This window comes from Vulpes lagopus, chromosome 1 (assembly GCF_018345385.1).
Source record: "Vulpes lagopus strain Blue_001 chromosome 1, ASM1834538v1, whole genome shotgun sequence".
Lineage (NCBI taxonomy): Eukaryota > Metazoa > Chordata > Mammalia > Carnivora > Canidae > Vulpes > Vulpes lagopus.
The window spans coordinates 41,137,494-41,164,855 of NC_054824.1; the positions used below are offsets into that span (position 1 = coordinate 41,137,494).

General features: G+C 35.9%; 1 protein-coding gene and 1 non-coding gene across 5 annotated transcripts in view; one reads left to right on the forward strand and one right to left on the reverse strand.

Annotated features, from left to right (window-relative positions):
• ADGRB3 (adhesion G protein-coupled receptor B3) overlaps positions 1-27,362 on the reverse strand; it is a 708,089-nt gene that overhangs the window by 190,794 nt on the left and 489,933 nt on the right. The gene's annotated exons all lie outside the window — the stretch shown is intronic.
• LOC121474777 lies at positions 21,182-21,290 on the forward strand. The gene has a single exon (XR_005983525.1). It is a non-coding gene; the product is annotated as a U6 spliceosomal RNA (small nuclear RNA).

The following is a 27,362-nucleotide window of genomic DNA, read 5'->3' on the forward strand; positions in this document are numbered from 1 at the left end:
AAGAATCTAGTTTAAGGTAACTTGATGATTTGAACTCATGATACTGAAATATAAGGAAAGGAATAACCATCAATATCAGTTTCCCCATAAAAATTCTAGGAAAATAGTAACTTACCCAAGCATATGTTTCCTCCCCCAAATAACTGTATTTGTAGCAAAATGTTGTAGTCAGCAGTGAAAAATTATGATAAATCCATGTAAATAAAAGCTCTCAGTGGGCAGGGAATGTTTTTGTATTGTTCACTGTTGTATCCCTCCTACTTACCTTAATGTGGAACATAATAGGCCCTCTAAAATTTGTTTAATAAATAAAAGACTATGAAGTAAAATATAAGTTAAGTATTTCAAAATATAAGTAAGATCTCCTAAAAAGAGGTCAGCATTACACATACAAAGCAGTTGATAAACCACTGAAAGACTCCAAGTTTTAAAACCATTTTATCATTTTCTACTGTAAATGACAGAACTGATAGGCCAAAAACCACAAGACTAAGATTAAAGCTAAGGACTGCTATATCACCAGGATCTTGCCTACCAAGCTGTCCTTCCCTCTCTCCCCTCAACCTAGTTTCTAATTCCTTTTTATAGACTTAGATAAAGAACAGTCACTCACAGTGGTCCTGTAAGTGCATGTTGTTGCTTTCGACTCAGCAAGGTGGAGTGAAAAAAACACTGACCTAGGAGTGAGAAGCCATGGGTTCCAGTCTCAGATTCACCACTACATATAATCTTAAATAAGATTCTTAATATCTAGAGACTACTACTTCACTTCCAAGGGGGAAGTAATATTTGTTGAGAGAATCAGATGGAATTAAGTATATGAAAGTGTTTTGTAAACTCAATAGCATTGTACAAATACAAAACATTGTCATAGTTACGTTCTGTAAAGGATCTCTCTTTCCTAAAATAAGATTAGATGCTATTAGTAAACAAGATTCAATGTGCTGTATGTACCTTACAAAGTAAAGAGACTAGGCTTTTATTAATGAGCAATCTAAGGTCAATGCTGAGTCACTTCAGCAAAAATTGGCCTAAATTATAATAGATGTGTCTATTTTAATTCTGAGAGATTCTCTAAGGAGAATAATATTGAACTAAATGATACTTTTACCAGACAGAATTCTTTTTCACAAAATGAATGTGAATATTAATATGTGTTAACTCCAGTTGCAGTCACATTAATAACATTCCTAATAAAGCAATAAAAGGTCTTTATGCCTCTTCTTGTGCTGAGTCAATAGTAAATCCTGAAATCTTTCACTGTTGCTACAAAATCTTTAATATGAAACAGCACCACTTTGGATAAACAGTGGTAAGAATTCTAAGGACAGAAAGGGCTGGTGCATATGCAAACATCAACGTATACTTGAACAGATAATCATTTTTAGGTGACTAGTTCCCATAGGAATTAACACCCAAGTATAGGGTCAAATACTGATGAACCATTCATGTCTCAATTCTGACTCCACTGCAGAAAATAATGTTATTGGTAAATTTCTGACATTCAAATGTTATTCTCAAACTATAGAGCTGTATAGTACACAGACTGTTCCAGAAGAAATTATGCTAATTTTAATGGATATCATTTCATAGAATGACTATGTGCAGGAAGAACATGAAACTACTTCCTGTTCTATTCAGTTTTAAAATATTTTACTTCATTTTTTTAAACATTTTATTTATTTATTCATGAAAGACACACAGAGAAAGAGAGAGAGAGAGAGAGAGAGAGAGAGAGGCAGAGACACAGGCAGAGGGAGAAGTGGGCTCCATGCAGGGAGTCCAATGTGGGACTCAATCCTGGGACTCCAGGATCATGCCCTGGGCTCAAGGCAGGTGCTAAACCGCTGAGCCACCCAGGAATCCCCTGAAGAGGCATTTATAATTCAATTTCAGTTACTTGTTCAGTCCAATAAGGATAAATGGAGACAAATGATTTATCCAGATATGCACATCCCAAATGTGTCTGTTGTAATTAAGATAAATTTAAATGATTAATCTCAGACACATAGATATTTTAAAATGAGTTTATGTTTTTAAATATTAAGGCCTTGGACATATAATGGCCAAAAAATTGTATTAGTTGTGAAAAGTCATGAATTGTAACCTAGTAAAAAGAGACTCCAGGAGCGAGATGTAGTAAAAATGCCCTTCAGATATTTCTTGGGTAATAGTTCCCAGAGCAAAAGGCATTATATGGAGAGTTTTCCTTTTCCTATGTAATTATTATTTTACATATTTATTTTTTTAAACCTTAGAAAACAACCTCATAGTTTTATGAAAATGACAATATCACTCCATTCTCCCACCACATTTAGATCAAGGTGATAATAAATACATTATTAGCTATCTGAAAATACAAATATTTTAGAAAGAATCCTCTTAAAAAGAAACCACACCTCAACATCATTTCTGCAAAGAACCAGTATCTTTAGTTTATCACCAATTTAGTCCTCACTCAGACAAGCCACAAAATCGTTCATTCCTTGAATGACCCCAAACTAAAGGGACTTGACAGACTCCGGGTCCTTTTACTTTTGCTGATTTCAGGACTCTCTGGACGAAGCAGAACTTGGTGACCAGCCAATGCTGGCTCATTCAGTATATCTAGCTGTGACTCCCTTTCACATTCACTGTGCCTTCAATCTCCTTTCAAGAACCACCTTTGTCAGAAGCAGTAGAAGCTTCATAGAAAGGTGGGCTTTTCAAAGTCCCTGTACGTAGAACATTTGTCTAGACAATGTCTCTCTTTGATTTGTGCTGAAACTGAAGTAACTAATTTTCATTCTGCTTTTAAATTGGCTAAGCTACAGGAAACAAAACTCATCAGGTAACAACTTCAAAGAGGATGATAAGTCTTAATGTGAATGGTGCTACAAGAAGTTACTATTGATGGTACATCACTGTCTGAATTTGAATGTTACATGAGTCACATAATTTCCAAGATAAAAATATCATTCAATAAAGACCTGATCTAATACAGGTTATTGTTAATTAGTCCCGTCAGAAACAATCATTATACATATGCTCTCCTATAATTTTAGTAGATCACCAGTCAGTCTCAGAGAAATTATAGCAGCTATTATTGCCTGAAGCCTCATATCCGGTAAAAAAATCTTCTCTGACCCATAAGGCTTCAGATCCAACATTATGGGTAAATATGATATATTTTTTAGTTTTTAGTTTTAAAATTGTTATTTAAATTACCTAGAAAGATTTTAAAGGCAAAAATGATTTCATTTTCTCTTGAGAAAATGACACTCCCTTGTCCCATTCCCCCACTTATCATACAGGCCACACACATTGCAAAAACACAAAGCAGTATAAATCCTATGAAGAAATAAGTATTGTTTTTGACTCCTCACTTCTAATTTCAGGGGAAAAAATCACATTTCAAATGTTACCTTTACCATTCTAATTATTATTATTTCACAGCTGAACTTGGACATTGACAAATCAATTCAGCTTCATGTCTGCTTAAAGAACATTTTGCTGTGAGTATCCATAGGATTAGGGGCCAAAGCGATTGGTAATAGCATCACTTTGTTTTTTAAAAAATGTACACACACACACTCACACTTACCAAGTGTATTTTAAAAACTAGAATTCTGACTTCCCTTCTTTTACTCAGTTTCATTACTTTGGTCCTTTTGAACTCTGAGTTGGTATGTTTGCTACTAAAAAAACAGACTCCTTAACACAGAGACATTTTATTGGAAATATAAATTCAAAATGCATCAGATGCCAGATTCTTGTATAAGGCTGTCATTTAACATTTGGGAGTCCACAATATGCTAATTGCTTCTCAGAGCATACAGAAGTCATCTTGTATTCTTTGCAACTTAAAAGTCAATGATAAGTAGGTTCTGCTTTTGAGAGATAAGACACATACACATATTTTATTTCCTTCAATTACATGAATAGAAACCTAAATAGAGCCTCCTGAAATAAGATCAACATATGCTCCTTGTAAAAGAAGTGATAAAAATGAGTGAGGTCCTTTAAAAGTTCAGAAAGCATTTTGCTATTCAGAGAGCATACAGTGTGAATAGTGGCAGATAAAAGGAAAGCAGAAATTCTAAGAAAGAAAACCCTGCTCCTTATACCAATATGCCATGTTCTGTTCTGTGCTGAAAATGTTCCTGGATCTGGTCTAATCTGGTGCTTGGGTTATATAGTAGTTTTTCATTCATGAAAGGTGTGGAAGGGCTTATATACTCTCTTAGCAGTCCTGTGGCTAAAGGAGCTACCATCAAACCTTTTAATGTATCAGTGAATAAAAGTCTGTAAATCTGTAAGATGAGTTTTCATGCTACAGTCTCTATTCTTGACAGGTCCTATGCACTTTATCGATATTAGATGAGGGAGGTTATATGTATAGTACAACTTTTTGTATTTTCATTAAATTTAGCTTTCAAAATGGCATTATAAGTGAAGGCACACTTATTGCCTATGTTCTTCTGTATGTGTCACTTTCCATATGTTAAGGAAGCATTTCCTGTAAACTGGCTAATGCCATTTTAGATCATAAAATAATTTATGTAATATTAAAAAGTAAAATAAATTAAGGATGTGAACTCTTTAACACATTAGATTCTTTGTGAAGTCTAATTCCACGTGTGTATATGTGTAGGTGGCTTCTTGTGCTTAATTAAAAAGTAAAACAAAACAAAACCCCAAAAAAACCCATCATACAGAGAACATACTTTTCTGTCCATTGTATTTTAATAACTTAAAACTTTAGGGACACCTGGGTGGCTCAGCAGTTGAGCATCTGCCTTTGGCTCAAGTCGTGATCCCAGAGTTCCGGGATTGAGTCCACATCAGGCTCCCTGCATGGAGCCTGCTTCTCCCTCTGCCTGTGTCTCTGCCTCTTTCTGTGTGTTTCTTATGAATAAATAAATAAAATCTTAAAAAAAAAACTAATTTAGGGTGGCTCAGCGGTTTAGCGCTGCCTTTGGTCCAGTGCCTGGTCCTGGAGACCTGGGATCGAGTCCGACGTCAGGCTCCCTGCACTGAGCCTGCTTCTCCCTCTGCCTGTGTCTCTGCCTCTCTCTGTGTGTCTCTCATGAATAAATAAATAAAAATATTAAAAAAAACTAATTTAAAACTTTAAGAGGAACCTGGGTGGCTCAGTCAGTTAAGGGTCTGACTCAATCTCGGCTCAGGTTTCAATCTCAGGGTTGTGAGTATGAGCCTTGTGTTGGGCTCCACACTGGGTGTGAAGCCTACTTAAAAAAAATTAAGAATGGTAATTTAAAACTTTAAAATTAGACATTTTAAAAAATGATTATCAAGTAATTATCAAGTAAGTTTTAGGGCATATTATTTTCTGCCCCAACAAATATGCCCCATGAAAATTGTGTATTTAGGATAGCAAGGAACTTTTTCAGAACATTTTTCCTTCATTATGGAGTTTTTTTTCTAGTTTACATGAAAGTAACTTCTATTCTTTTCACAGATGTGTATGTACTTTTTTTGTTTTTAGAAGCCAATATTTTAAAAGGTCAAATTCCTCCAGCAGGGAGATAATGTCAAACTAGTTTATAATTTTAAAAATAAAAATAATGCTGCTTTTGGATTTTATTTTGGATGTTTTAGGATGGCAAATTCCATGACAGAAAATTACTAAACTTTATGTACAACTAATGTACATACAGATTAGTGATGTATTCCACCTTGCTTTTTTCTTGTTTCTTGTTTGTTACACTTTATTTTGTTGGTAGTGGTAGTAGCAATGATGGTGATAACTTGTTTTATTTAGGTTAGAGGGAAGGAAATTTACATCTACACCCCCCCCCCCCAAGTTATAGGATAAAAGGCAAACTGTGGGATTCATCTGTTTGTTTCTTATAGCATTTAGGGAACATATGTACCAAGTGATGGAAATGACATTAGAAGCCAACAGACAGGAACTCATTTCTTCATAATGGATGGACCTACAAAGTCATGACTTCAGTCATGATTTGCTAAGGCTATAAGGAGGTGGAAGTGCTTTGAAATTGTTGAATCCATTTCTTTATGGGCAAACATAAACTGTCATGGCCACCAGCCTCCGTTGTTATTTGATTTATTAAGATAAAAAAAAAAGCTTTACTCTTTTGCCTACATATTTTAACATTTTCTAGAGTTACTACATTAGCTTTTGTAAATTTATTTTTACTTCAACTGGAATAAACCTGCTGTGCTAATTAATATCATAATAACTTACCATAATATACAAAAGATTAAGGTCATAATTTATTTGTATTTTCCTTTCCATAAGGCACAAGAAGTAATATTAGAATGTTTTCCATAAAAATGAGTTTACTCAGACCTATGAAACTTATCTTCATGCACATCTTTTCAAGTCCATAGTGTTTCAGAAAGTCTAATATGAACTTCTTTATCATAGAGGAATCAAGATGTAAAGATGAGTTAACATTTGTGATTAAAATGTGGATCTACTTTTATTCTTCACATATATCATTTTAAGTTTTTAATTGCAGATTGAGGGTAAAAATAAATTAATAAACTGTCCATGTCCTCTTAGAATTTGCTGAATGATTTTAATGTATAATAAGTACTTTGGTAAAGAACTCTGTACCAGAATCTTGAGTCCACTGCATTCAGCAATTTAAACTTACTGAAGCACTTCACAAATTGGAATTCCAATTTGAAAGAATGAAGGTCTCCTAAAAACGTGAAGCACTCCAATAATTTTAAATTATTTTCTACTTGGTAGGTTCAGACTCCCCACTACTTATAAGAGAAGTACTTATAACCAAAAGGAAAGTACCACAATAATTTCAAATCACCATGTATAGTGTAGGACAGTTTTAAGGCTCTGAAGTACTTATGGGTTTTCTTGTTTCATTTGAAGTCTTTCAATTTGAAAGTCGAGCAGTTTTTATAATGTAACAATTCAAAATGTGCTAAGTGATTTCAAATTTAACCAAAACTATGGCAAAAGTAGGGTACGTATGGTGAGAGAATAATAAAAACATAATAATATTTTACAGGGGAGTTAAAATGTCCTATAAGTGGTATAAAATAATAGGGTGGGAAGGGTAAACATTCATGTAATAGAAATATCAGATTTTTTTCTTTTTTAATTAGCTCTGCTCAACATGGGGCTTGAACTCACAAACCAGAGATCAAATCACATGCTCAGGGTACCTGACTAGTTCAGCTAGTTAAGCCTCTGACTCGATTTCAGCTCAGGTCATGATCTCAGGATTTGTGAGATGGAGCCCCATGTGCTGGGGGTGGGGCCTGCTTAAGAGTCTCTCCCTCTTCTATTGCCCCTCCCCTGCTCCCTCTCTGAAAAAACGCATAAAAGTTGAAAGCTCTGCAGCCTGAGCCAGCCATTGCCCCCCATCTAATATCAGATTTTTAAAGTAATAACCCAGAACATGTTCACTGACTTTTAAAAGGAAAGATTTAAAAAAGAACAAGATCTGTATGCTTTAGTTTTTCAATCTAGTTTGCTGGAGTCATTTTAGTCTCAAGAGAACCAGTCATATGTACTTTCCTGATTCTGTACTATTCTTAAACATGTTGGTAGCTTGAAATAAGTCATGGTAGGAGTATTTATGCCATCAAAATTGGCAAATACTACCAATTACGGTCTTTTTTCCTCCTAAGAGTCCGTTGTTAAACATTTCCTAGCATACTACTACTTACGGGTTTGTGCTATCCAATTAATTTCTTTGCTAGACTCTTCCAATTGTAAGGGCCAGTGATTCACTCTGGTTGCCTAAAATAATGTGGAGGATAATGGTGGTTTTGAAAGACTAAGGGGGAAAATAACTTGCAAACAAGAAGAGTCCCAGGTCAAGTAGGAAGAACCAAATAGTGAAGCACCAAGAACATCACTGAAATACCAACTTTGAAGGTCAGTGCTTCAGAATCCAAGGCAGCTAGGTTCCTCAGCAGTAGTATCTTAGCTTGGGATTCCTTTGGTAGATTTCTGCTTCCATATGCAACTCTATGCTTATCTTCCCACTATTAGCTGCTTCTTCAAACTCTACTCTGCAACTTTTCTCTATTGTCGTAGCTTAGAAATGCTGAATTACTCATGACTCTGACACATGTTGTTTTAAGATCCCTCCTGCCTTATGTGTGCATCTGTGTGTATCTTTTCATTGTTAGTCCTTGCTTGCTGCCAAATACTTGATTCTTTCCATATTTTTTTTTCTTTCTTTTTTTTTCTTTCCATATTTTCAAGCCAAGAGCACAGAGGTTAGGAAATCTCATGAGCCAATTTCTGTGATGGACATCTTCCATGAAAGTCCTCCTACTGGAATCACTGGATATTGAAGAATTTGTTTATTGTATATCTCCTCCAGATATTAATGGAAACACAATGTCAAGCGATATTGTCTCTAAATACAAGAAATTATGAATGTTTTGACTACAGAAAATCTAGTTTGCTAAAGTACTAGAGTAAAAAAAAGAATAAGGTAAACAAGTACAAAAACAGCGGTATGGACATTCAAAAAGGGGGGTCAGTTCTGTTTCTGGCTACATGACGGCAGTTTCAAGGCAAATAGTTTTAAATGGCCTTTGCAGATAGATTATTTATAAAACAAAGCTGAAAAAGATGGCATTCTAGGCAGAAAGAAGAATCTGGGAGTTGTTGGGAATCATTATTCATAGGTCTATCACATTTTTTCCACATCTTTGGAGCAAGTCACTGACTGACATTTTTTTCTAGAATCTATGCCAAGATACAGATAGTATACCCCTTTAGAGCAAGGGATGGAAATTCTCCCTGTTAATTATAGAAGATTCCATTTTTCTGAGCTTAGTGTTCATTTACAAACCACCGTGAGTACTGGTATTGTCCCACTCCCTTTCTGTCAACCTGTGTGAAGTGGAGCTTGAAGAACTGGCACAAAAAACGCTGATACTCTGGCTCCTGTTTTTGCATCGAATAATAAACTATTCTTTGTCTCTGTTCCAGGAGTCTCATGCTATCTACCAGCATCCATGAAACCACTGGGCTAACTTAATAGACTGCAAGTAGGGGAAATCTCAGATTCTTCACAGTTCTTGAGGGAAGTGAGACATAACAAACCGTGCATGTTTCAAATACAGGCTGGATAGAGGAGACCTGGCAAGAATACTGGAAAATCTAGCAGGTTCCACTTGGTTTTTGATTGTCAGGATGAGGTGTTTTTATTTAGTTAAGTAGTCAGTGCTGAGCCTCTATGAAGGTTTCTGAGCAGAGAAGTGGTATCAGGGACAATGTTTGAGAAAGGTTGTTCTAACAGTAGTGTATACATAGGACTGATTTGAGTGGGGAGAGGAAGAATTAGGCAGTCCAGAGTGGAGACTACTGCAGGAATTATGATACACCTGTCATTCAAGTCTTGTCTACAGCACAGTAGTAGGAATGGGGAGGTAGGCTTGCTTTGAGGCCCAGAACAGAAACAGAATTTATAGGAATTAGCTATTAGCCAAACGTAAAAAGGGAGGAAAAACACAGAGTTAATGATTCTAATAGAGGCTTAAAATGTCTACATGTTTAATAGTTCTTTTGGGAATCAAACTTAAGGAGATAGTATTAAAATGAAGATAGAGATTTATGGGAAAAGATAATTATCACAATATTATTTATTATAGGGAAAAATTGAAAATAATTTAAATATTCAGTGATAAGAAAACTATGCAGTGACCATGCAATTAAAATATTTGTTAAATATTCAAATTTAAAAATTTTTGATGAGATACATTTCCTTAAAAGTTCCTTAATGAAAATATTTTTAAAACATTGGACTATATTAATTGATAATGTCTATGAAACAAAGGAAACAATTTTTTTAAAGTGGTACAATATCAACTGTACAAAAATCTTCAAAAAATTTAAAGGAAATTTACCTATTAGCTAATGGAATTATGGATATTTCAACTCTGCACATCTTTACATCTTAGATATATTTTATAATGTATACCTACTACCTTTAAAAGTTTTTAAAAAATCATTTAAACAAAAAAAAATGAGTTTAGGAACTCAATCTATAAGACTACCAAATGTAATATTATCTTTTGTAAAATAAGAATATTACAAAGGAAGAGTAACATGAAGGATATATATTATATAGAATAAAACATCAAAATTAAATGAGCCATTTCATTTAAAATGAGAGCTTTATTATTTACCAGTAAGTGATTAAAAAAATTCCATTCTCTCATTCTCTGAAAACATTATCCTATCAGCTAAAGTATTTTCTCCAAGTAGAGCTTAGGTGAAGCTTTGAAATGAGCACATTCCCATTCCTCCACGTATCCCCTTACTTTATGCTTTATCCTCTTTCATCTAGGGGGTCATGAAAACTTCCAGGGTGCTCCCAACATTGTTTCCTTTGCTCTGCATCCTTAGGCTTTCTCCTGACTCGCACATTTTTTTCGTTCCCTGACCTTTTCTATCCACCTGACATTATTTTTCAGGATTTCTCTCCCTCTTTCTAGGTCCTCCTCTGTCCTATAGATAAGGACAAAGAATAGCAATGACCTACAATCAGATAGAAAAAAAAAAAACAAAAAACAAAAAATAATGCTACAAGGTAAATTAACTGTTGGAATATCCCTTTCATTACCTTAATGATTTAATCAAATAAAAATACATGTGTCTATTTTCATGTATATTGCTACCTTCTTAGTCCAAGTTACCATTATTCCTCACTTTCTACTGCAAATAATTGTTCTGTTATATATGATCAGTAAGTGATCATAAAAATATAAATTAGTAAGAAAATTAAAAAAAAATTAAGGACCCAGACCATTGATTTATTCTTATGTTTAAAAAGTTATCCAGTGCTTCCTAGTTCTCCTACAAGAGAATTCAAATAGTTTTCCTGGTCTAGAGGGTCGTGTCTGATCTGGATCCTGCCTGAAACAGTCCATTCATTCCAGGCACACTGGCATCCTTTTCGTTTTCATCCTAGGCCACTCAGTCTGCCTATTCTTTCCACTTGGAGTGCTTGGACCAGATCTCTTGTGATAGGCTCCTTGTTGCCCCATAGTCTATAGCTCCAATGTCTGCTCCTCACAGAGGCCTCCCTGACTGCAAAGGACAGTTCCTCTCATTACTCCTATTTCTACTGGAAAGTCTCTCTTCCACTTGTTTACTTGTTTTAATCCTTCTTTTCCTCCAATAGGAGATAGATTCCCTGATAGCAGGAATCTTGTCTATGTTAGGTCACTGCTGCACCACCAAAAGAAGGACATGGTTAAACAGAGTTTTAGCCCTTCCATAATAGAACAAAATATCAGTGGTTGTAGAAAAAGATATTTATGCCCTCATTCACATAAAAGAAATGTAGGTTTGGGTAGTTAAAAGTGATATGGAGGCCCATGATCTTTTTTTTTTTTTTTAAATTGAAGTTCGATTTGCCAACATATAGTATAACACCCAGTGCTCATTCCATCAAGTGCCCTCCTCAGTGCCTGTCATTTAGTTACCCCATCCCCCGGTCTGTCTTCCCTTCCACTACCCTTTGTTCATTTCCCAGCATTAGGAGTCTCTCATGATCTTACTAGAAACTCAGGATCTAATCGTTCTGCTCCACCACCGTCAACACACAATCTCCAACTACAAGATCATACCACGGTCAAGAAAGCTGCCATAGCTGAAACCATGAAGTAGAAGACTTCCTGGAAGTCATACGTAACATCTTCACCTTGCATCTGACCAGAATTAGTCATATTGCTATCACTCACTTCAAAGGGGACCAGGAAATATGGTATTTACTCTGTGTGGCAATGTGCCAGCATCACACATTGAGATCCATTACCAAGGCAGAAGGAGAAAATGTGTACTGGGTAGCAGTCTCTCCCACAGGATATCAGGTTAGACAGGTTCCAAGGTTTAGTGGTATAACCAAAGGCTCTCTTTTTGTCTCTCTGCTCTTTCTTCAGGTTTGCTCTTGGAGTAGTTATATAAGATCTCTATATAAAACTTTTTTGTTCACATCCAGAGAGACAGACAGACAGACAGACATATCTCAGGTTGTTTTCTCAATAGAGAGAGGGAGTATCTTTCCTATATACCCTAAAATATGTCTCCTGCAATCTCACTGGTCATAACTAAATCAACAACTATATCCAGGGGGAGGTTAAACTAATTCACTTGGGTCTAAGTCACCTGCACCTTTAGAGCAAAAGAAATGGAGTTACCTTATCCCTAAGCAAAGGCACTGTGGGTAGGCCCTGGGGATACCTCATTAACAATCAAAATAATTACCAAGAGCAGGAAGAGAAGTTGAGTGGGTCATTTTGGGGGGTTATGCACATTTTCAACCCAAGTCAAACAACGTGTCATAACAAGTGTTATCTCCTAGTTTTGTTCAATCTATTTGTTTTTATTTCTCATCCTCACTAACTAAAATCAACTCAGGAAGTAACACTGTCCAATATGGGGATCACTATGTGACTATTCAGCATTTCAAAGATGGCTAATATAAACTGATATATGTTAGAAGTATAAAATGCAACACTGGATTTCAAAGCCATAGTATGAAAAAAAGAATAGAAATCTCTCTTCATAAATAATTTTATATGATTACATGTTAAATGTTAACCTTTTATATATACTGGGTTAAATGAAAGATATTATTAGAATTGTACTTGTTTTACCTTTGAATGTGGCTACTAAAAATTACCATATATATGGATCCTATAATATGTCTGCTAGCCAACACAAACAAACAAAATTATTGCCTTCTAAGAGACTGCCTTACATGAGTTCTTCACCTTGACTACTTCTATCTTTAAACAAACTTGAAAACTTGAAACTCACACACTAACTGCACACCCAGCTCCTACTTCCTACTTATTTTTGGAGCTTTTGCCTTCATGCCATCTCTTCCATAAAGCCTTACCATGATTCCTTCCGGACTGGAAGTCACATCTTCCCCTTCTCTGGCTACCATACAACTCTTGCTGTGCAGATTTATGGCGGAGAACACACTTTGCTTTATAGTACAGTGAAATGTTTATATGTTTTAGCACTTCTATAGACTTCATCCTTTTCTAGGTAGAAGTTTTGCTTCTGAATCTTTGTATCTTCCCTTAATCCCTTGGCTGTGATAGGAGTTAAACAAAATATCTGAGGATTGAGAATAAATAGTGCTGCTGAGAGAGACAAAGGGACAGACAGGCCTATTCTGGAAGAGAGGCTGAGGAATTAGAGTGCTAGAGAAAAAGCAAGGGTTCAGAGGCTTTTGAAAGTGATGAAATACAAGTTATATGGCATAAAGAAAAAGAACCCTTCCTATGAAAGCTAAAAGTATGTAGTTTAGAATCCACGTCATTCAGAGTATAGATCTAGGGGCTTTTTAAACAACAACAAAAAAATTTTACCCTCCCACATACACTTGAACTAAAAATGGTTTGAGGGAAATCATTTTAGACTTGGCCTTACTATAAAAATTTGGAAAATTACTTTTGAGTGTCTCAAAGCAATTCAGTCTATAACAGTAGTAAAATGTTCATGACATTTCGGCATTCTGGGGCCCCTTGAGAACAGAGGTAAAGAAAATCCATCCAAAGTTTTTCCTTAGGGTCAACTTCCTTCATTAATGGTACTCAGAAATTGCAGTGCTTCCTGAAGCCTAAATGATCGTCTTCAGTTGACTTCCTGGTAGAATTATTAGGTTTCAAGAGCACACCAGAGAGCCTTCTAGCAAATTTTAAATTTTTCTGCACTTAGCAAGCCAAAGACCCCAAGGCTGCTATGACAGAGCAAAGGCTACGCATGATAATCTAATTCAAGGTCAGTTTTAAACTATCATCTAAGCAGGCCACAGTTCCCAGGAAAAAGTTCATGAGCCACTGCATTAAGCAAGGTTGAATCTTCCCAAGATCTTAAATTAGAAACCAATAGTTACAGAATATTAGCCTTTAGTTTTTTTCCCCCCAGAAGATCTTGTTTCCATTTCTGGTCAAAACTATCATCTTCAGCACATTCAACTTGCAAACTTCTTGCAAGATCCTCATGCCTGCTGTATTTATTTAGACCAAGCTTTGTAATTACACTACTTGAGATAACCTATAGAATTGTAAAATATAAATTTATAATAAGAGAAATGGGCTAAGAAAACAAGGCTAGGTAAATAAACTATGCTCATAATTGCTAAATGTGGGCTACATATTTTAAAATAAGTTGCATTTTCAGTAGTCAGTTGTAAAATTATAAATGAAGATTTATAAGTGGATATTTGTTTTTTCAATCCATCCACCAATCTGATCTAGTGACCTCTACCATCACTATCTATTCTTGTTAAGGTATATCTGTCCTCTAAACAGGATGACTACAGAGGAACTATCTTTTTGCCTCTGCACACTACCATATGCTTTTTTTAGTACAGCAGATACTCATTGCATTATTAGAAAAAGGTACTGAAAGGATGCCTGACTGGCTCAGTTGGTTGGTCCTCCAGCTCTTGACTGGCTCAGGTCATGATCTCAGGGTCATAAGATCAAACCCTGGGCAGCCCCAGTGGCTCAGCAGGTTAGCTCTGCCTTCAGTGCATGGGATCGAGTCCTGTGTCAGGCTCCCTGCATGGAGCCTGCTTCTCCCTCTGCCTGTGTCTCTGCCTCTCTCTCTCTCTCTCTCTCTGTGTGTGTGTGTGTGTGTGTGTGTGTCTCTCATGAATAAATATATTTAAAAATCTTAAAAAAAAAAAAATCAAACCCTGCATCAGGATCCATGCTGGACATGGAGCCTGCTTGGGATTCTCTCTCCTCTCCCATAGACCCTCCCCCTTCTCTCCCTTTAAGACATACCACATTTCTATGGTCAACATTATAAAATAATAACACATCAAATTGAAATGTTATCTTAAAGTAAAAAAAAGTTTAAGATGTTCTTTATGATGTTCTTTATAAATTTAGTTTGTAGTTCAACTGTGTATCAATTCTTGTAACAATTGTAGACTGAATTAAATTCTGACTTTTGCAACAAAATATAAGATAGGACAAAATGGCATTCTTTCATAATTGTGGTAGGATATGGGTAATTCAATATTACTTACAGAAACTTCAGGAAATCACATCTTGTCAAATTTGAAATTTCAGTTTGCAATTGATTCTAAGTTGGATATTACATATGAATTATAATCAGTAAGGGACTATTAAAAGGCTTTGACTGGACGTGTGGGAAAATGCTACTGTGGATTGCATAGGGTGTTTTAATTGGGTAGGTGACTAGTTTTATAGAACATCACTTAATTGGAGAATATTTTCCTTATTTTAACCTTTGGTTCTCTATCAACTTCATAACTTAGGTACTTGGTGAATATTTAGGTAATTAGTATATCCCTACATTAGCTAGTCAATTAACTTTATTTGTTCCTTCTCCATTGATTTTTTTTCCCATGCTAGAACTCTGCTTTTAATTCAAAGTTTAATTATTCAGATAGCTACAGTCATATTAGCCTAAAACTGTTTTTTAACTGATGAAATTGAACTTAGCATTTTCCCTGTCTCACTACTGGTAGTATACTCTAACTTTCTATTGATTAGGAAACTTTCCTTGATAGTCATGGATGCAATTTTTGGATTTGAAGCTATGTATTAGGTAAGAATTTCAGACCAAGTAGTTAAGCATAAAAGATGTGTAAATATATTTAATTTTCTAAAACTTAATTTCTAATATGAGCCTTAATTCTTCATCCAGGATCCAGGGACTTAAATAATCTCTCAGTATGAGCAGATCATGCATTATCTCTTACTCTGGACTGCAAAGTCACCATTTAGATTTATCTAACTCCCTCTTGGCTGCTTCTCTATTCCTCCTGAGCACATAGGAAAAATTCTATTGCTGTGGGAAACTCACTGAGGTTACATAAGAATATTAACCATCTTAATGCTAGGACCCCATGCCCCTTACAGTAGCACCTGAGAACTCCATGAGGCTGACTTGGCCCTCTGTCCAGCTCTAATAAAGGCTGGCCAGCCATTTCTATGGTACAGCTTCTGCACCCTGTTGAAAGCAGAAAACTCTGGGCGCTGGTTTTTGTTTTGGGTCCACTTTAGGAATGTGGCACATGTTCCTTCTGTTCTTATATTCACAAACATATTGGTGGAAAACATATTATCTTCTGAGCCAGGAAAACATTATTTAGAATTGGTGTGAGAGAAAAAAAAATCCCAGGAAAAGCCAAATCACTCAATTTAGATGTCTGGCAAGGAAATATAGGAAGAAACAGTGGAAGATCCTAAACCAATTGGGATTAAATTGTATGAACTAGAAGAATAGAGGCATAAAACTGAAATTAGGATCAGCTCTGGAAAAAGAAAGCTTTTTTTCTTTTCTATCTGAATTTTTGTCCTGAAGTTTGTACCTTCTGAAAACATGTATCTGTTACTTCTTATTTTAAAACCCGCGATGAATTTCTACCAAATAAAGAATAAAGTTCCTACTCCCCAAAATCCTCCTGATTTGGCTCCAACCTACATTTTCAACCCATTTTCTCTCTATACTACAAGCTATAGACACAATGATCTATTTGCCAATTTGCAAACAAGTACAGAAGCATACTTCAACTCAAACTGATCTCCATAGGTTGATGCACAAAACCAGCAATGAAGTGCCAAAAACGAGATGAGAGAAATAAGACCTCCAGCTCTCTGAGAGTTAAACTAAGTCAACATGTACCAGAACAGAGAAGATAGAGTCTTTTTACAGGAATAGCAGGTTATTAAAGACTTGAAAATAATCTAATTGTTAGAACAAACATCAGTCAAAAGAATTTCTTAAATCTAAAATGGATTTATTATTAGTGGTAGAGTATCAATAGGGAAGGGACTGTCTGGAAGCAAATATTGGGAGTTGATTGTAATCACTCAGAAAGTTCCTTGTAATCACTGTTAGCACACAATGGGGTTGTCCCTATAATGCAGATTGAAGGATAGGATTACAGGACCTAATGATGCAACCCCAGTATTTAATATCTGTGAGCACAGGATCTGGGACACCTGGGTGGCTCAGTGGTTGAGCATCTGCCTTTGGCCCGGGTTGTGATCATGGGGTCTAGGATTGAGTTCCACATCAGGCTCCTCATGGGGAGGAGGGGGGGCTCCTCTCTCTCTCTCTGTCTCTCTCTCTGTCTGTGTGTGTGTGTCTCATGAATAAATAAGTAAAATCTTAAAAAAAAATCTATGAGGACAGGATCTTTGTCTTTTTTGACCACTGTTATATCCTTCGGTGCATGGCTGGCGTATAGACAGACTCTGTTGAAAAATTAAGTCTCACCAACTCCCACAGTTCTGATCTCTGTGTTCCTGGCAATCTTTTTAATTATGATGTAACTTCTCATACAGATAGGACAAAGAGTGGAGGTACTTATTAGTGAATGGATTATGACTTAATAAAGCATTTTAGTTTTTTCATTGGTTTCTAGTGATTATGTATAAATTGAATCTTCTAAAAATTGATGATCCTTAGAGGCACTAATAGTCAAGTTTGTAAATCTATAAAGCCCAGAGTGAGACCATGTGATCTACAGGGTGAGACTATTTGACCATGCTACAGTTCTCCTCATTGTCAGGGTTATTCTGAGAGATCAAGTGATCTCCCTTTTTTGACACACCTGTAATGCAGCACATACTTTCTCCAGGCTACAGAACTTGCCCAAACTATGGTTTTTATCATCTTCACTAATAAACCAGCCCTTCTGAGAAGTCTTCCCATGGTTTCCCTCTTCTGTATTCAGATTGTATATAAAGCAATCTGTCAAGAGATTAAATAGAGGGTGTTCCACTGGTTTTTTTTTTTTTTTTTAAGATTTTATTTATTCATGAAAGACACACAGAGAGAGTGGCAGAGACACAGGCAGAGGGAGAAACAGGCTCCATGCAGGGAGCCCGATGTGGTACTCGATCCCCGGACTCAGGGATCACGCATTGAGCCGAAGGCAGACGCTCAACCACTGAGCCACCCAGGCATCCTTTTTCCTCCATTGTTAAATGAAAACTAATGCCTGCCTTGCTGAAGTGTGGTGACTATTAGTGATAGCATAAGGTAAAATTCCAAATACATGGTGAGAGTACTCAGCTCTCAGCAAATGGCAGCTATTTTAAGTACTGTTTCAGCAATTCGTTGATATTTCTAATACTGCATCTCAATTCAATACATTTTAAGAAGCATGTTTGCAGATTATTTTCTTGACTCAAGTAATTAAATGTAGCCTCTTTGTACCTTGCTTTTTTGACTATAAAATATAGACAAAAAATAACACCCAGACTCATTTGGATAAGTGTCTACCTTTGGCTTGGGTCATGATCCAAGGGTCCTGAGATTGAGCCCTGAGTAGGGCTCCCTGCTCAGGGGGAAGTCTGCTTCTTTCTCTCTCTTTCTCAAATAAATAAATAAATAAAATCTTTAAAAAAATAACACCTATTTCACAGAATTCTTGTGAAATTTATATTGTGTTATACATGTAAGTAGTTAGAACTGTGCCTCATGCAATTGTAAGCTCATTATACTAACCATTATTAGTAGTAGTAGTAATATTTCTAGAGCTTAGAGTAGAGACTTGTGAATAAAGATAATTATTGTTAGATAAGCAACCCCATAGGTATATGAAAAGACCAAAGATGGCCCAAAGAACTAAAAGATGCCTTTTATTACTGTTGGAGGAGGCCTCCTGGAAGTAGTAGAATGTGAACTTGTGTTTGAAGGATAAGATTTACTAAGCAGATAAAAGATGGGGTTGTGAGATGAGAACACTGACTCCAGGAAGGTACATGGAGTCCAAGAGAACAGGGTGTATTTTGGGAAGTAGACTAAACTGGTACAGCTGGGGTGTAAAGACAGGTTGGGGGTATGGCTGCTGGGGAGAGGGTAATGCCAGAAGAGGACACAGGGATGACACAGATCTTGTATCCTACTAAAGAGTTTGCATTTTATCTTGAGATTCTTAGGTTAGAGTTCTTAGACCTTTGTTGGCTTAGAAAATGGGCCTCAGAAATACTATAAACACCTAGAAATTAAATATAAGATCTTGTAGATGCATTTTAAGTGGGAAAATGTTCCATGGCTTTTGTCAGAGTTTTAAAAGGGTCTCTAACCCTAAAGCGAAGAACCACTTTTACTGGTTGGACAGAAAGGATTTAAGCAGGATCAGGCTTGGTTTTAGAAAGGTCCCTCTAGTGGAAGAAAGCTGGCTGGGAGAGATTTGGATCCATGCCTGAGGAACCTGTTAATGGTCTGGCAGAGGGGCCTGAAGGAAGAGGGAAAGGAAGGGTATGGAGAGAAAAGGGTGACTACTCTCCATTTGGCATTAAAATGACTAGTTCTTTCTTGTACAAGGATTTGTGGAATGTCTAATATGTGCCAGCACTGTGCTAGCTGCCAGAATAGAAAATTCTAGCCCTTACAGAACTTTGAAAGGAATAGAGGAAACAAACAATGGAAAATTATCTAATTATAGTTGTGATTAGTGCTGTGCCTCCCTTTCAAAAGAAATTTCCAGAGTTCAGGAGCCATGTTTTACTCATCTATCTTCTAACAGTAACTTGAGGACAAGAAATACTCCATTAATATCTATCTAATAGAATAAATATTTCATTTTATCCTGGTCTGCTGACTTGTTCTGAGGGATTACCTGTCCTGATAATAAACATATCTATATAGGTTTCCAGGATGGTGCTAATGCCTGTTTTATCCTTTAGTAACAAGATCCTGCTTTGTGAGACAAATCTTGTGCTAACCTAAAGTTTACAAGTCACAACATAATAAATTCATTTCTTTAAGGAATCATATCCAAGGAATCCAATCATTCCTGGATATATGATTATATCTGCTTGCCTCTCTTCTCCTTTGGGGAAAAATACTAGAGATACAAAGCTAAAGTAGACATTATTTCTGCCTTCAAAGATCTCATAACAACATGGACAATTTGGTCTTTATGGCAGGGGATAATGATAGAGGAACAGGCTCATACCTGAAAGTTGTCTCAACAGGCATCTAGAAATACTGATCTAGAATTTAGGAGAAATTAGGAGAAAGCCATGGTTGAAACTAGAAATGGCTCAAATAATGTAATACTTTTCTGCATATGTACTTCTTTACTTTCTCAAATAATGCAATACTCTTACTAACTTAGTGAAAAGGTTTTGCAATATATACAATTCAACCAGCTCCTTCATCTATCCTCAGGTGATCTTGGTGAAAGACATCTGTCTGTCAACTTGTCTCTGCCACTTTTAATTTTTTTTGTATGGTTTACAGGGTTTAACTTACTAACTTTCTGAATAATAATTAGCCTTTTCAAAATTATGTCCATTTGTACTTTGCTGAGCATTAACTATTTATCTCAAGGTATATGAGTTGGGTGGGGAAGCACCTGGTTGCAGTAGAGGTAGAAACAACTGTTTGGTTAAAATAAAGAATCAGGTCTTTGATATATTTATATATTCATGAGCTAACTTTTTCTATTACTTTTGCTATGGCTAAAGTAGTGTTTTTTTTTAGATTGTATTTATTTATTTATTCATGAGAGACACACAGAGAGGTAGAGACATAGGCAAAGGGAGAAGCAGGCTCCTCGCAGGGAGCCCGATGTGGGAGTCGATCCCGGGAGTCTGGGATCACGCCCTGAGCCAAAGGCAGACACTCAACCACTGAGCCACCCAGGTTCCCATGGCTAAAGTAATGTTAAGGAAAACACTTATTCATACATGGGCCCCTCTGTGAAATGAATGACTCAAAGCTGTCTTGGGCTGATGTGATATGGTTAAGACATCTTTGCTCCCTTCTCTCTTTTTGAAATGATTAAGAGAATTGATAACAAGTTGAACTAAATGTCAGCCAAAATCAATAACCAGGAGGTGAAAGCAGGCTAAAGCAAGTGAATTGACTTCGGACATAAAAGCTGGCCAAGGGAATAGAATCCCCAGCCAGAGAGGCTAAACTGCCCTCTGGTGCCATGACAAAAGAATATGAAACCTACTATTGAAACTGGATGTAACCCACCTCAGAGGTTGGATGGGAATGGTTGATGGGGTCAAGCAGGCTGCCTGCCTCAGCTAACAAGACAGCTTCTTAGTGCACAGTCTCAACCAGACTGTCAAGCTTCAGGAAAAAGTAAAATTACAACATCATGTATTTCTATGCAAAAATAATTGTAAAAATAACATTCAAGTCTACTCATGCTACACAATTTCCTACACTTTTAAAGTCATTTACTTCATGCTTGCTTCGGCAGCACATATACTAAAATTGGAATCATACAGGGAAGATTAGCATGGCCCCTGCGCAAGGGTGACACACAAAAATTTGTGAAGTGTTACATATTTATAAATAAATAAATAAATAAATAAATAAAGTCATTTACTTCTTTTAATTTTCTCTTCATTTTATGGAATGGTGCTCCATTTTTATGTTGATTTTCATAGTACTTTCAACAGTTGTGCCCTTGATTATATTATTAATTTGCAGTCTAGTCTAAGCTTTAGAGACAGTGATAGAGCAAGAGAGAGACACAGAAAATGGGAGAAAGAATGAGAGAAAGAGATCTATGTTTGAAGGGAAGGGCTGCACTTCTTTATTTAGAATGATCCATTGCCTTTATCTTGTAATGTTAGTGGCCAAACCCAAAGTATCTTTTCTAATAGTCTAGGCCGAAACCACTCTTGATTCAAATATGCTCAAAGGTAAATAAAAGAACAATTTTATTTGCTTTCAATTGTTGAAACCTTTAATGGAATGTAACTCCACACAAATCTTTTTATAAATGTTGAAAGCTATTTTCAAATATTTTATTTATAGAGCAAGTTCAGAGCAAAATTTGGAGGTATGATTGCTAAATATATTGACTAAGTAAGTAGCGATTTTCAAAACATATAAGAATATTAATTATCCTAGTATAAAGGTCACAGAGATTACTGAAACAGCTTCCTAAGCAGTCTCATCTCCATTTTCAGCACCTCTCCAAGCCGGATCCATTCATGGCACTTACTTGCTTAAATTTCTTTACAGCAATGGTTCTCTGATTATGGTCTCCAAATCAGTACCATCGTCATCACCTTGACCACCACTAATTCTTGCTTCCTAGAACTGACACCCTTCTGTAGTTCCTTCCCAGTAAGTACGGGCTGGATTTAGTGACTTTTACTTCTCCCTGACAGAATATGGCAGATATAATGGGATGTCACTTCCAAAATTAGGTTACATAAAACAAACAAACAAACAAACAAAAAAAAAACTGTGGCTTTTATCTTGGGGCCTCTCTCTTGCTTGCTATCTCAGAGGGAAGCCAGCTGCCATATTGTGAGTTGCCCTGTGGAGAGTCTACATAGCAAAGGACTAAGGGAGGTCTTCAGCTGACAGGCAGCAAGGAAATGATGAAGCCCTCAGGCCAATAGCCTGAGTAGGAATCTTTGCAGTAACCTCATGAGTGATCTTAGAAGCACTTCCTCCTTCAGTCAAGCTCTCAAACGAAACCAAAGCCCTAACTGACGCATGACTTCAGCCTTCACCTGGATTCTTGACCCACAAAAACTGTGAGATAATAAATGTTAGTTCTTTTAAGCCAATTAATTTGGTGATGATTTGTTATGCAACTATAGATAATGAATATCCCTGGGAACTTGATAAAAATACAAATTATGAGGATCTATTCCAGACCTAGTGAACCAGAAATTCTTGGGGTAGGACCTAATAATCAGTGTTCTGACAAGACTTCCAGGTGATGCTGATGCATATTCAAGTTTGAGAACCAGTAACTTACAGAAGAAAGTCTAAAACACTTAACTAAGCCTACAAGATATTACAAGATATATTCTATGGCTTTAAAACAAAAACAAAAACAAAAAACCCTGTTCCCTCATCTTGTGTCATTAATCCCTAACAATTTTCCATTCCAACCCATTTCAGCAGCAGCAGTTGCAGCTGAACATGTCTTAACAGCCATAAGCTGGCCTCTTAGATACTGAAAACTATGTTAACTACATGTAGTATCTAGTTTATTAATAATTAGGAGAGTAATGATAAATACCACTTGTTGAGTACAGACTCCATAACAAATCACTCTCTGTATAACGGTCACATGAAAATTTACTAGCCAGACACTGTGAAAACTATAGTGTTATCACCCCATTTTAAAACTAAGGAAAACAAGTTTCAGAGATAAAGTTACTTGCCTTACATCACATGGAGAACTATTAGAGTCAATATTTAGCATGATTCTGACTGCAGAGTTTGCACATTGAGCCAATGGGTCACACTACTTCCTAGAATATGTAGACTGCAATTCTTTGAGTTCCCTGTGTCCTCTCTAGTCTCAAGGCCTCTTCCATCTAAGTTCAGGGGTAACTGCCTTTAGGGAACTGTCCAACTCTTTCTGGCAAATATAAATGCCCATTCTTCATGCTTAGTGAAAGCTTATTATATGCCTGAAAACATTCCAGATGTTATAGATTTAGCACTAGAAGAAAAAAAATAAACCAACTAGAAGACAAAAATTATTACATTGGAGCTTATATTCTATTTGGGGGTTGGGGAGACAACCTAAAAAGATATAAAAAAATTAATAATTATTCTAGATAATGAGGAAGTAGCATATAATAACACAAGGAACATGTGTAGAAAATCTGGTAGTGGTGGAAGAAGTATGTTCTGATATTAAATACAATAGTTAGAGAGTCTCATGCTAAAGGACAGCATTTGAACAAATTTCTGATGTAGACCAAGAAGGGAGTTTGGGGTAGGAATTATCATGACTAGATAAAAGCAAGTGTAAAGGTCCTGAGGTGGGAGAGTGTCTGCCATGTTTGGAAACATCAAGGAACAAAATGCAGCTGGAGTGAGACGAGTTAAAGAGCAGGTAGCAGGCGATGAGGCCAGAGAAAGAATAGAAGAGAGACATCAAAAAGGGCCTTACAAACCATTGTAAAGATTTTGGAGTTTTCTCTGCATGGAACGGGAAATCACTAAAGGATGTTGAATAGAAGGATGTTGAATAGAAGGGCATGGCTTATTTTGTTGTTTAGCATTTTGGCTGATGTGTTGAGAATAGACTACATAGGCAAAGGTGGAAGCAAATAGACCAGTTAGAGTGGTTAGAAACCCATTTTAATGATGTAGGGTCTATATCAGTGATCATGGAAGCTTGGGCCATAGTAACAACTGTGGGAATGCTAAGACGTGATTAAATTCTGGATACATCTTAAAGACAGAGCTGACAGTATTTATTAAAGGATTTGATATGGAATGTGGAAGAAAAGGAGTCAACTTTTTTTGGTTTGAACAACTGAAAGGATGGAGTTGTCCTTTACTGAAATAGGGAAGAATGTGTAACATATAGATGTGGGGGGAAAGTTCAGGAATTTGGGTTTGGAATGTTAAGTTTGTGAAGCATGTTAGCTATCTAAATGGAGATATCCAAGGGGAAATCAGATATATGGAGACAGAGGAGTATTTGGTAACAGAGATGTAAATCTGGAAGTTATCTGTTAACACACAATATTTAAAATGATGAGACTAGATGAAATTGAGAAAATGAATATAGTAAAATCCTGATCACTCCTTGAATAAATGTGTATACTCAAATATAGCCCTTTCTCACTCTTTTCTTATCTTCTTAAATCTTTGGTAAATATATATTATATGCTTGGCAACCAGCTAAACCTTACACCCAGTTTGTCTGCTTGTTCATTTGTCTCCCCACTAAAGCCAGAGTGTATTGAGCCAGGACCCATTTATATTCATGTTTCCATTCCAGGTACCTGACATGTAGTAAGTTTATAATCTATGTTTTTTGAATAGTCTGTTAACTATAATCAACTCTATTAAGACTTGACATAGGAAAATAAGACAAAATCAATCAATTATAGTCCATACAGAATATGATGACCATGTTTAAAATGCAGATGGAATATAAGGGATTCAGTTTAGTCTGGAATCTTTAAGTTCTATTTTATTATTAAAGACATATTAAGACATAAAACTTAAAAGCGGGTAAGGCCAGCATATGGAAGAAACTTCAGAAACAATGAAAGGAGATGCATTAGAGGGAGCTGAGGTCCAGTTTACTTATGAGTATCTGCATTTCAGATTCTACACAAGAATCCTAGGTCATCTTGAAACTTCAGACATTAGACTAAAGCCATACTTTCTCTGTGTTTTATACCTGAGTAAACCTGAGAATAATTTCCTAAGACATAGCAGAGAGGGGGGTTTTGGGACCCAAGAGAAGTAAGAGAAGATGTAATAACTCTCTAAGAAAACTAGAATTGGAAGTTCGATTCTGGCTTATTCAGATCAAAAAGATTGAAAAATTGTGATAATCAAATGAAATTATAGTCCACATTACTGTATACTTTGGAATTGGGAGACGACTAGCTCAGTCTGGAAAGTGCTCTTAGGTTTACTTTGAAGTAGATGAGAAAAAAACTGACTGGAAGCAAATGAAAAAAATAATGTCTTCAAGCAGTTTTCAGAGAAAGCTGTCACTACACTTTAGCAATGCTGACAGACTTATCAGAGAGGGACATTTCTTTCCCCATAATATCCTCCAGTGGGCAGTGTCATTAAAAAAGTTTATCAATAATGTGTATTCAAAATAAATTTAATTTTTCTGTTCCTATTTCTATGAAGCTATATTTAATTTGAATGAAGTGTAATCCTTAGCCAGATTCTCTTTCAATTAGAGCAATATTCATCTATTCATATTAATTCTGAGACTACTCAAGCTTATTTATTTATTTATTTATTTATTTATTACATTCTTTGAATTTTAGCTGAGGGTGAGAAAATTAATAATATAATATGTATTTTTCTTTTTTATTTTTTTAATATGTATTTTTCATTCTAAATTTAATCACCTTAGATTATATGAAATTAGAGTTATAAGAGAGGGGGGAGGAATATTCAATTATCCAAAGCTATTTAATATAATTAAATAAATATTAATCAGGTTCATTTGGTGCCCAGGGAACTTCATCAACTGTTGTAGAGGAATGAGTGGACAAGCAAAAACAACAACTACAGGGACAACACAAAATCCCTGACTTCAAATTATTTGTAATACGGTAGGAAAGAATCATGGAAGGAAATAATGAATAAGAAAAGCATCATAAATGCTATTAGGATTCAGATTTGAATGCTAAGATTAAGCAAGTGATGGCATTAAAGAAATCTAGTTACTGTTTGTTGAAAAAAGAAAAAGAATGAATTGGTAAAATGCATCAGACAGGATAATTCTATTCCAGGTAACAAAACACCAGTCCAAATATATCTAGGCCTAGATATAAAGAATTTATTAATAAATTGCACTAAAAAAGAACCCTAGATATAGGTAATTCTATAGTTCAAGAGTTTTGTAGCTCAGTGATTACAGGATTCTAGTCAATTTGTAATACACTTGGACTTTTCCTTATCATTGCAAGTTGACCACCACCATTACAAACATCAATTCCTCATATAGAAATACTCAGAATCACAGAGAGGGACCTGGAATCTTTTCAGAAGAATCTTTTGTTTTTTTTTAATTAAGGAAGTAATTTGTTATCAGAAGCTTGCCTTTCCTCATTCTCCACTATGCCCACATGTTGCCCTATATTCCTTAGCTAGATGGCCAAGCCCAGAAATGAAGTCTGGGAAAGAATGTGTGACATTTGAGCTTTTGTTGGGAGACATGAGCTCTACCAAAAAAGAAAAAAAAAAAAAAAAAAAAGGAAATTGCTGTGGAGTAGGAAAATAATATTGGATGCTCTCAGAAATATGATCCCCTTAGGTAGTTTCTTTGAGCACTAAATAATACCATCATCACCATCATCCCCCGACTGCAATGTCCTCACAATTTCTCCACTGGAATACAAAAGCTCCCTATATATCTAAGTCCATGACCCCACCCGTGGTCTTTGGCATCTGATGCTTACAATTTGACATCTCCATGCTTCAGTGGCTGGCTCTTTTATATTTTTACTTTTTTTCCTTTTTCTTTTACATTTTTAATAACCATTTTATAGTACTTATCAACTGTTTTTCTTAGCACTTGATGAATACTAACTCATGCAATTCTCACACCAACCCTAGTGGGTAGGGTTGTTATCATTCTGATTATAAATGAGGAAACAGAGGCTCAATGAAGTTAAGTAATTGGCCTATAGTTACACACTAATAAAGTGCTAGGTGGGATATGAAAAACAAGCCATTTGGATCCAGACTGGGCATCTTTACCACTTGGCTATGCTAATTCCTCAGTGGCTTGAGGAAACATGATGTCTGTTCTCACTTGCAAACTCAGACCTCTTGGAAGGAAGTTGGTTATTTTGAGAGTTTTAATAGACATTGTTATGACATAGCTTGGGTGAATAGTAACCTAGTTACCTAACATCCCTGGGCTTTAGTTTCTTAATTGGCAAAATGA